The sequence below is a fragment of the Schistocerca cancellata genome, chromosome 3 (assembly GCF_023864275.1).
Source record: "Schistocerca cancellata isolate TAMUIC-IGC-003103 chromosome 3, iqSchCanc2.1, whole genome shotgun sequence".
NCBI lineage: Eukaryota > Metazoa > Arthropoda > Insecta > Orthoptera > Acrididae > Schistocerca > Schistocerca cancellata.
In genome coordinates, this window is record NC_064628.1 from 522704029 (window position 1) to 522716051 (window position 12023).

Here is a 12023-nt window from a genome sequence, read left to right on the forward strand (position 1 = left end):
ATTGTGTGTGTGCTAAACTTTGGATTTCTCATGCATTTTTAGCCCAGGTTACAGCGTCTTCTTGGCTATTAGTTGCCCTAGATTTCTCTTGTCTGGTTTAGATTTCTGTTGTCTGGTTATTGGAAGGTGCATGATTATTTATGTTACAGCAATATGTTTCCAATTGTTTTTTCTGTGACACACCAATACCTATCAGAGCATCCTCCCTGCCGGAATTTAAAGAATGTCGATTGGCATTTCCTTTAACCATAACCTCCTTTCCCAAGGTAGACGTGAAGTTACATTTTGATGTAACATTACTGTCATATTCCAAATGTCAGAAGCCTCCCTCTCATCTCAAGTCCCTACCACTGGAAACCTATAGCATGATGGAACCATGAAATAGCCCTGTCTATTAAAGATTACAGTGAGCACTTGAGCAACATAAATGACACCCATCAAGGGATCGCCTTCAAAAAGACCGTAAACTAGAGTACACTGTCTAATTAAAAACTACAAAAAGAAGTTCTGGGAAAGACCACTATGGAGACTCTAACCAGGCCCTCTCACGTATGGGACAAACTAAGCAATATTTATGTACACTAGTCATCGTCCAATATTTTGGTCATCTGTCAGAATGACATCATTCAGTCTGACCCTACCATTGTTGCTGAACAACTAGCAACACAGTAACACACTTTGCCCACACTGCAGCTTCTGAAAGTTACTCTTCTGCCTCCCACTTCACAAAAGATGAGCAGAGTATTTTTACCTGTCTTTCAGCTTTCAAACTCATGGAAGCGTATATGACCAATACAACAAATAGGAACTCTTCAGCATATTGGGACAGACAGAGCGATAGAGTCTGGTCACGCAAACAAGATGCTATATCGTTTATCCTTAAAATACACATTCTTGCATTTTTTTGTCGGATCTGGCATGAAGGTGAGTCATTGACTGGACATTAAACTTGTCCTTATTATCATCAAATGGGGAGTACTGTGTACCAGACAAGATTCTACAGCTTGTTCATATAGAACACCCTGTCAAGAACTGCAATTCTTCGCTTATTCAGCGTCTGCCAAACTAGAATGATCCATTAATTTATTATTAAGCAATCTACTCCACCCTATTGCAGTGTGTGTGCCCCTTTATCAATTGAACACATTTTAGTGGAGTGCCTCACTTTCACCACAACAACATACACTTTGAAGCTGTTTAATTCATTAGCCACGATCTTAGCCATTAATTCTAAGCCATGAATGTAGTTTTACATCCAGTTCTGTGCTGTCAAAAATATCTCACTTCCTATTAACATAGTGTACCAACAAGAAGTAATAAACAGAGTAGAAAATGTTAAGTTCTGTGGTGCGTAAATTGATGAAAATTTAATTGATGTTTCTCATAATCAGAAATGAGGAGGAGTGATCTGTATATACTTTAAACAAACTTTTTATAGCCAAGATTTTGTTCATAACTGTTTTTTATTGATCACTTTTGACAGGTAAGACTGTCGTCTTCAGATCTTTGAAAACTTTTGTCATGTTCCAGTGTGCGTTCATTACTCATGCCATGTTAACATTTCAATATAGAGTATATTGCACATTCCACACAAGTTCGTCAAAAACAAAATTACAAGTTTGTCACAAGTAAAAATATGTGTTCATATGTAGCATTCCTTTGATGCTTGTCAGCTGTTAAAATCCACATTTCATAGTAAAAGTGCATTTTCATACCAATGTTTACATTTACGTGATGAGTGAAGCATGTCTTGGAACCTTGTCACTTGAAATACATAGTGCAACTCACAGCATTTTCCACAGAAGTTATACCTGTTTTAAACTTTCTGCATCCTGTGCGTGCTTGTTGCGGGGACACACATGAATTATGGTACTGCACTTTTATTCTGTGATGCACTTTCACTACTCAAAAAACTTAGCACAGATTACTGTTCTAACGTGTGCAAGTCAGCAATGGGGCAGCCAACTTCACACTAACACAGTTTCTCTGTATGGGATGCAACAACAAACTGCTATTTGTTGGTCATTTGTCAAAACATGAGGGTAACTCCTGCCAATTACCCAATTGATAGTAATACTTTGAGGAACTTTATTGCATTGTTAAGGTTTTCATTTGAATCCCTCTTGTATGTAGGGGTAGTTGTAGCATCAGAGCATATAACCTGAGAGATCTCTTTGAGGGTACATGTAGAGGGGGAACCGCTTGTCATACTAGTTAACATGTTCCTAAGTGACAAAGCTGGGATGTGATGAAGTGCTGGTGTACATCAGAGAGGTGCTCTTGTTGTTAGTTGACTGGTTTAATACAGTGTGGAAAGTATTTAAACCATCAAACTCTGGGAGGTTGTAGGGAACATCAAAACAAATATTTTCCCCTAATGTCATTTTTTCCTATGAGGATTATTTAAACCGGTGGAGGCCGTATTATGCTCTTCATTTGTTAGAGGCCGTATTACGATCTTCAGTTGTAGGCAACTGCTGTCCACCAGTGTAGTAGTGCATTGTCTCTGTTTACTAATGGCATGATACATCTGGAGTGAGTACACTGATATGGTTGGTGCGTACTACGTAGCGCACCACAACGGATGAGCTGCACAGCGGCTTTATCAACAACAATATCCTAATCGCTGTATCCCGCATCATACGACCTTTGCTGCTGTGCACCAACATCTGCGTGAGACCGGGTCATTTAGCAGATTACCTGGACAGGGACGCCGTCGCACAGTAAGAACGCTGCAATTTGAGGAAGCTGTCTTGCAGCATGTAGAGCGGGATCCTTCAGTCAGCACTTTGCACGTAACATGGGGACGAATCAGACGAATGTAAGAACAGTCCTTCGAGAGCAATTGTTAGGTCCATTTCACTTACAGCGTGTCCATAACCTGGAACCAGTTGATTATCCACCCAGAGCAGAGTTTTCGCAGTGGTACCTGGAACAGTGTGAAATGCATCCTATATTTCCATCTTCTGTGTTGTTTAGCAATGAAACAACATTTGGGTGTGATGGGGTCTTCAACATGTACAATTCGCATGTTTGGAGTGAGGATAACCCACATGCCACAGTTACAAGTGCTCATCAAGTGCGGTTCTTCATTAATGTGTGGGTCCGTGTTGTTGGGGACTGTTTAATTGGGCCGCATCTGCTACCTAGGCCATTAAATGGCAGGCACTATTAAAATTTTCTCGCCAGAGCATCGCCAGAATTGCTGGAAGACGTCCAGCTCCCTACAAGACAACGCATGTGGTTCCAACATGATGGGGTGCCGGCACATTTCAGTCGTCATGTGCGTCGATTCCTGGACCGACGGTTCCCAGTAACGTGGATTGGCAGAGATGGTCCTGTACTATGGTCTGCTCGATCCCTAGATATGTCCCCACCGGACTTTTTTGTGTGGGGAGAGATGCACAACCTTGTTTACGCAACTCCTGTTGCATCAGAAGAGGATCTGGTTGCCCAAATAGTAGCAGCAGCAGGAACAATTCAGGATGCTCCTGGGTTTTTTGCCCGTGTCAGACAGATCATGAACCGACGGTGTAACCTTTGTTTATGTGTCAGTGGAGGCATTTTTGAAAATCTACTGTAATTGAAATTGGGTTGTGTTAATGTGTTGTCCCTTGGTCATAAAAAAAATGGAAAAGTGTTTGTTGGTTTAATTAATTTGCCGCCAAAGAAATCTTCCTCTACCGGTTTAAATACACCTCATAGGAAAAAATGACATTAGGGAAAAATATTTGTTTTGATGTCCCCTACAACCTCCCAGAGTTTGTCGGTTTAAATATTTTTCATCCTGTATAGTCTCATCGGAGAAGTGTAGGTCAACATCTGGCTCATTACACACAAAATAAAATGAATTGGAAATGTGTCAAGGCTGTATAGAAATGAGCACAGATTGTCTTTTGTTAAGTTCACACTATGAGGATGTTCTGAGGCAGATGAGACATTAGGGGGTACTGGATAGCCATGAAGTATGTCTCATGATGACAGGGTGTATACGACCCGGGACAACCGAGAGATCCGGGAAAAACCTGGGAATTTTTTTCGTCTGGGAAAAACCCGAGAATTTTTTAGAATTCTGGGAAATTTCCATTCTTTTTTTTTCTTTCTTTCTTTTTTTTTTCAGCTAAATTTTTGTAATTTTGACTGGTAAGAACCAATACTCCAACAAAGGATATTACCGTATGCCGCTACTGCAGAATAATACTGCAGCGATAAAACATGAATGAGAGAGAAAACGAAAATAAAACTTAAATTGCGAAGGAAATGTGCCACATACAGCAACAGAACACAGTGCTCATACAGGCATCTGCCAACAGCAAAATGTGTCAAAGGCCTTAGGAAGACTATGCAATGCTTCGTAACAACAAATTGCCTCCTATGAGCGTGACGTCACAACTGTTTACATTAGATTCGTTTTAGCAGTTACGAGTGGGATCATGCGCATGTGCAGTTGAGTAGTACCTTCTCCTGCTTCTGGCCACAGAAATGTGGCTGTTGTTTCTGTAAGCAGTTGCAGCAAGCAGCTAGATGCCACTGGGAAAAATTTTACTGGAGCACCCAAGCTGCCAGATTCATTCATTCATGCATGCATGCATGCATGCATGCGCAGCAGGCCAGATCTAAGGGGGGGGATTCATATTCTTGAGAGGGGAAAAACGGTGTTTCACAAAGCGACTAGCATCCAGCGCACGTTAATCTATCTATTATTCAAATTACTTTGAAACGCATTCCTGTCGGTTTTTGAACATTTTTGAACACATTCTAAGTTGATTTCTGAATAAATCATAAGTTCATTTGTGAATGTGTGCATAGTGTACATGATGTCTCTGTCTGGGGAATCCTCGTCACATGTAGAAACAAACTTACCTACAGACAAAAGGGGCTATACGAGCTGAGCGGAGTAAGGCCGAACGGATGAATGCCAACCACTGTCTGATTATGTGGTTGATTGGGTTTGCGAATGATGAACATTGTTATAATTACTAGCGAAATCCATAGATTCAGACTACAGGAGTGAAAATAAATGAATAACAGGTAAGAAAGCTTATGTATTACCTTCTCGGTGTATCCAAGAAAATGAAATTTCGACAGAAAATTTTTGGCCAGATTGCTATACTAGTATATGCCAGTTGTACAGTCCCTGGCTAGCAGCCGCTGTAAGTTCTATTGTGGAAGAAGCACGGAAAACGCGTTGTATGAACATGTAACAACGCCACACACCGTCAGGTGGCTTGCGGAGTATGGATGTAGATGTAGATGTAACTGGAGAATAATTGTGGGATAACTAAACCAGTGATTCTGGCAGTTAGTGAAGTTAACCTGCGAATAAGCTTTGACATTGGCAGGAATAGTTACAGAATTAATGATAACAAGGCTATTTGCTAGAATGAGGAAGGAGAAGAAATGGGGACATCACACAAATTATGGAACAATATGATGATGCCAAGTTTGTATAAAAGTTTCGTACTACTACTTTTCGATCTCATGCTTGAGAAACTGGAGCGTATGGATGAAATGTGAAACTATTCCCTTACGTAAAGCTTTTTGCTTGTAGTAGGCCTAATAGGCATTTGATATTGGTACTTTGTGAATTATATTCTGTCGTTACAAAAAAGGCCGTTTCTCAAACGCTCGAGGGAGTGGCAGGGTATTGCTTCGGTTCGGAAATATCGTAGATCCAGGGCTGATGCGCTGAGCAGTCTGAGTTACAGTGGGGAAGTGGGTAGTCTCCATGTTACCCGTGTTTACATTTAGTGATTTTGCTATTTCCTCTTCTTTTACTGCTCTCACATCAAATGAAAACAAAACAGATTTCTGTGGCCGGGTGCTATCAGGTGACTTAAAATACATTCACATAATTACAGAAGGCTAAAATGTGTTAGTTGCAGATTTTATTTTATTTCCACCTTTCTGACAATCAAGCACTAATTGCCTTGCAGAACAATGAAGTTATTTTTGTCGGTTTGCTAAAGAAATTTTCTATTATTAACCTTTTCTGCTGAGGCAGACAATATATTTGAAACTAAGTGTTTAATTCCACGCACTGTTCGCTGCATTTCAAGTGCATGTTTTCAACGTCTAACACATATGGCATTATCCCATAATAAAGAACCAAACATGAGATAACACAGTACTGGTACTCCATGAGAATTTACATCCCGAAAACCACATTGAAAACTTAATATCAGGTCGTGGCCTACTTCATTAGGAATCTGGACATACGATTGTGCATTTTAAATGTGCAAATTTTAATATGGTTCACGAAATTCCTATGCTCTTGGAGTATCCTCTGATGTCTTGTTTCTTTTATGACATAATGTAAGATCTTTTAATGTTTTACATGTACGAACATATGGGCTCCCTACGACATCGTAGCTGTGCAAGCGCGGTGACACCTATCATCTGGCGCTCTCCAGCAACTGCAGAAACGAACCTATTTCTAACAGGTCGTGGGAAAATATTGCGAATGGTGGTTTGAAAACCGTTACCATCAAAGTACCATTCTGGCAGTTACACTGGAACTATATGCGAGTTGTATGATGTATTTCTTAAATCACGAAGCGTTTCACTCTCATTTAAAAATCAACTCTTTGATGACTAGCCATTTAGATGAATTTTGAGCCCAGAATATCAGAAATTTATTTCATTATTAAAATTTTAACTGGCACATTTGTTTGATGTATCTTAAATTGTAATACATGCATAAAAAACCAACATTATATGTGAAAGCTTTGCGTTTCATTTAGCAACACTATGTATATTAACTTAAACTATTAACTTTTTCTGTTTGTGTGTTCGCGCTACTTAACAGTGATTTTGCTATTTGCTGACTACATCACGCGTTCTAAGCTCTGACTACAAGCTGTCATCAGCTGGCGAGATCACATGACGGGAAATATGACTGGCTTACAATAGCGCATCGCAATCTCGGTTTCAATGCTTCGGAAAGTAACATGCAATGTTCGGTGGAATTCGAATTTATACTTTTGTAATACGAAAATATGCAGCATACATTTTGCTGCACATCAAAGATCTTTCCAAAATGTGTTTTTTTTTCCCCTGTGTTTAGTTTTCGATAATGTCAGGAAATTCTACGCCCTTGCATAAAACCATAATCATTCAAAGGATTGATAAGTTATACAGTTCCAATAGAAAATATACTGTCAGTTAACAGGGAAAAAGTATGTTTTCACCCGGGAGAAAATATATTTTTAACCGGGAAATCCGGAAAATTTTTTTCCTTGTCCACGTATATACCCTGGATGAAGTTAACACACGTACTTGTTTTCTGTGTTACATTTTATTAAACACGAACTTCTCTGAAACTGTCTTCTATGACTGCATATAGTCTTCAGTCCACACCACTGATGCTAGTGGATGTGTGTCCAGAAGTGCTTTAAGTCATCAGTACATCATTCAAAATACTTGGAATTGTTAATAGGAAGTGTGTATACCTAAACATTCTACATATAGTCTAAAACATGTTGCACGAAATAACAGTTCTTCGGAATACGCTAATACAAGTCTCTCTTTTGGGGATGGGAGGTGGGGATTTTACAGTTTTCTGAGGGTTAAATGAAATGTAGCATTCAGTGTGTTGACTATGATGCACTAGTAACAACTCTGCTCTGCACTTTCAAGTGCTCGTGGTAAAGTGCCAAGTAACAGAATAAAATGATAAATGAAATAATTGTAGTAAGAGATTAATGGCTCAAAGGTACATAATTATCTTGTTTGACTAAAAGAATAGGAAACATTAGACTAAATAAAAACATTATCCTGTTGCCTTTCACATTTTTCAAGTTAAAAAGAGCTTACTAGAAGATTTAGGTGACTGTAGTAGCAAAATGTGTATACGGTCAATGTGGAGGTATTACTGAAACACAGTAGTGCATATACAAGGCAAAGACCCAGAACTCGTCATATATTATTTGGTCATTACTTGACCTTAGTGCTCTCTCTAAGTGTTGTAATAAGTGTAGCAGTGTTGTGACATTTGAATGTGGTTTTGTTTCAAACACTACATGCTCTAATGTTTCACAGTCCTCTTTTGGCAGCTTCTTGTTTACAGTTTTCATCTTGTAGCAACTTCATACAATCAGTTGCCAATTAGAAATGCCGAATGCAAGCTTCCTTTCTCACACATAAAAACATTGTTTAATATCATTGCACATTATCACCTAAAATCCCGAAATGAAAAATATACACTCAAACTATGAATACAGGCACTTCAAGCAGACAGTATATCCATATAATATACAAGTGGAAGCCTGTTAGTAATATATTGCTGTCCTTTTTCAAGTCACAATTTGATATGACCTTTAGTAACTAAGTGAAGTAAATAGGTATAGAGAGTTTCCTATTGTTTCAACTCTGTTAACACTCAGTTTCCTTCATGATTGCAGACAAACTCAACACATTACTCAAAGTCAACTTTGTGGCTCCACACGCATCCCATATTTGTGGTTTATAACAATTCAAATTCTTATTCAGTAATCCTTACTTCACTTGCCTGCTGCTTACTGTCTCTCTGCCTCTGTTATTCTATAATGCATCTGCCTTGCCTATATAGCTTCTCATTGTTACTGGTTTCCCATTACAAGATTCTTCTTCGTAATAACTAGAACAGTTTTGAGCTCCCATGGATGGTGCTAAACTGAAACCTGGTATCTACTCAGACTTCCATTCATACCAAAGAACCCTTCTGTTTCTACTGAGCAAGGTGACACAGTGGTTAGCATGAATGAGAGTTTTAACCCCCATCCAGCGTTCCATGTTTAGTTTGTCTGTGGGTTCCCTAAATTCCTTGAAGCAAATACCTGATGATTCATTTTAGGAGGACAGAGCCAATTTCCTTCCTAATCCTTCCCCATTCTAAGCTTGTGTTTCATCTGTAATGACCTCAGTCTTCCACAGAACATTAAACGTGATCTATGTTTCCAGTGTATATGATACACTTATACCATCACAACTGAACCAGACCAATCTCAGTAAGAACAAATACATGTCTTTTCATGTATAACCTTAGGAGATCTTAACTGCTTTTTATTGCAGCTGTGACCACCTCTTGTCGTCTCTTTCTGCAGATCACTCTTTGTGAAGTAATGTGTGCACATTTGAAAGTTGCATGTGTTAGCAGTGTGTTGTCATCCACAAGAGTGCACTGTGAAAGAGCAATACTGTGAACTTCCAATAGAGTTGGCCTCAGATGAGTACCTATTTAAACCCTACAGTGTTAAGCCCAGGCTCAGTTATCATGTTATTACTTCTTGCATATATTTGCCTTATCTTATTGCGTTCAGTGTATGTTGAGGTGATTGGCGTACAGGCCACAGTCTAATGGGTACTAACATTCTTAGTTATATTGTGTGTCCAAGTTACAACACAAGTGATGGTCCTCCATTGTGTCTACTATGTCTGATGATGCTACTGATGAGTTTTTACACTGGCTGGTTGATCAGCAAGGGGTTCTTACAGAGGCATTGCAGCATCTCAATCAATAGCAGGAGGTGTTCGCCACAGCACAGTACGATCCTAATCCTTGTGTTGCCAACACTTGCCTCTGTTTTGGCCAGTTTGGGTATGTCTCAGTCTATGTCGCCTGTTGCATCGCACCTTGCACCTCCTGTTCTTCCTATCATGTTCATTTATCCCCCTCCGTTTCTGGCATACGATGAGTCTGTTGAATAGTGGGAAGCCTACAAAAAATGTGTTTGGATTGACTGATGTTACCTTTCTTTTTGTCTTGGTTATCGCCTCGCATGCATCAAATCCTTCACCAGCTGTCCCCTTGCAAGATCCATCGACACTCTCTTTTGATGACATGTGTGACCTTCTTTTGAAATACTACTGTAAACAGAGGCATGTCCTTGCTGCTTGAGTTGAGTTCTATCAGCGTCACAAGAAACCAGAACTTTCCTATAAGACTCTTTCGCTGATGCACTTAAGGAATAATATACCGACCAAATGGTTTGTAAAGCAGCCTTTCAGATAGCCCCCGATCGTGAGGTTCATGAGCAGGTCCATCAGTGTGAAAAGCCCTCCCTCTCCAGCATTCTGACTATTGCACAATCATTTGATGTTTCGAGGGCTGCAGGTACTCAAATTTAATCATGGTGTGAGGTTGCAGAAGCTCAACCTGCTTCCCTCCATTTGTTGGACGGTTCACATGGAGGCGATATGGTGGCAGCCGTCCCCGTGTGAGCAAAACATCACGGTGTCCGACCCAACTCTCTGCAGTAGCCGCTGTAACAGCAGCAGAGGAAGCCTGGTAATGAACAACAACACAAGCACTCCATGCTTCCTTTGTCATGTTTTGTCACTCATGGTAGGCCATATTGTCTTAAGCGATGGGCCATTTGCTGCCAGTGCAACAAGATGGGCCACATTACCCCTGTTTGTAATGCAAAATTCCAACAGCCTACTGCAGATACTGACATAGATGTCAACTGTGTATAAGCAATCCCCGTTGCACCCAATAAGCTTTTTATTGACGTCAAGGTTTATCAGAAGGTTTTGCACATGAAAGTCAACACTGGTGCTGCCGCGTGCTTATTCAACTTGCAGATGCACATGGACTTGGGTCCTCCTCCTTTAGCACCACTGTCACATTCTTTAGTCACCAACTATAAACAAAGAATTCCAATATTAGGTAGTTTCTCAATCCCAGTCACATATAAATTTGTCCATTCACTTTTCTGGTGGCGAACAATGTACACACCAAAAATTTGTTTGGTTTGGATGCCTTTAAGCTTTTTGGGTTTACTATTTTTGATTAACTTAATCTTGTCTCTGATCAAGTGCCTCATACACAACCCATCTCTTCATGCTCTGAATTTTCCTCCCTGTTTTCTGCAGGCTTGGATTGTGCCAATAATTTTAAAGCCCAGATCACCAGGGAACCTTCAGCCACACCCCGCTTGTTTCAGGCTTGTCCGCTGCTGATGGCACTCCATGACCAAGTCAGGGTGGAGCTCAACTGACTCACGGCCTCTAGGGTCGTCCAACCAATTGCATCCAGTGAATGGGCTACCCTCTTAGTCATTGTCAAGGAGGCCTTGCAGTGATTTCAAAGTTTCTGTCAATGCTCAATCTATCATTGACATGTATTTGTTGCCATGCCCTGGCAAACATTTTGCTAAACTGGCTTGTGGTCAGTATTTTTCCAAGATTAACCTCTCCAATGCATATTTGCAACTTCCTGTTGAACCTGACTCTCAACGGCTCTTGGTCGTTAACACATCTTTTGGCTTGTAACAATACTTGTGATCACCATTTGGCATGGCCAGCACCCCGGTGATTTTTCAACGGCTTCTCGAACAACTCACAAGGTCTGTGCCTTGCAGTGCCAAGTATCTTGGTGATATTATGGTCTCTGTCTCCTCCTCTGCTGAACATCTCAACAACTTAAGTATGCGTTTTTTGGTGTGATGGGCTGCTGGGTTAAAATGCAATTTGGAAAAGTGCCACTTCTTTCAGTCTTCTATTGTTTGTCTTGGGTTCGAAGTATCTAGTCCTGGTATCAAACCCTTCATCAGAATGTCTCTGTCGTTGTGGCTCTTCCGTGTCCTATGTCGGTCGAGGGGACGGGGTGTCACACACCTGGGCGTTAGCCTTTTATCATGTTTTTGGCCTGATTTGGAAGCAACATCACTTATAGGTTATGGCATGTTCTCAATGTGGATCATAGCAAGCTGCCCTGTGTGCAATGTTGTCTCCATGACCACAGCATTCGCAGGTTGGGGCTGTCTCCACATCCATCTCGCCAGCCCTTCCTTAAGGCCTACTGGCTAATAGCAATTGATGCATTGTCTTGGTTCCCATATGTTGTTTGTTGCCCATCAATTTTAGCCTTTGCCACTGTGCCAGCCCGATCGAAATTTTTTTCCATCGAAGGACTTCCAGCAGCATAGGTCTCTGATAATGACCCTCAGTTTATGACATGGGAGTTTGCCTCCTTCTCCATAGCCCACATAATTTGCCACATTTTCACCTCACCCTTCCGTTGGCAGTCCAACAGTGAAGCC

The 12023-nt window shown here is 40.6% G+C and overlaps 1 protein-coding gene across 3 annotated transcripts in view; it reads left to right on the forward strand.

Annotated features, from left to right (window-relative positions):
- Positions 1-12023, forward strand: part of LOC126175335 (protein melted) — a 256862-nt gene that overhangs the window by 145909 nt on the left and 98930 nt on the right. The gene's annotated exons all lie outside the window — the stretch shown is intronic.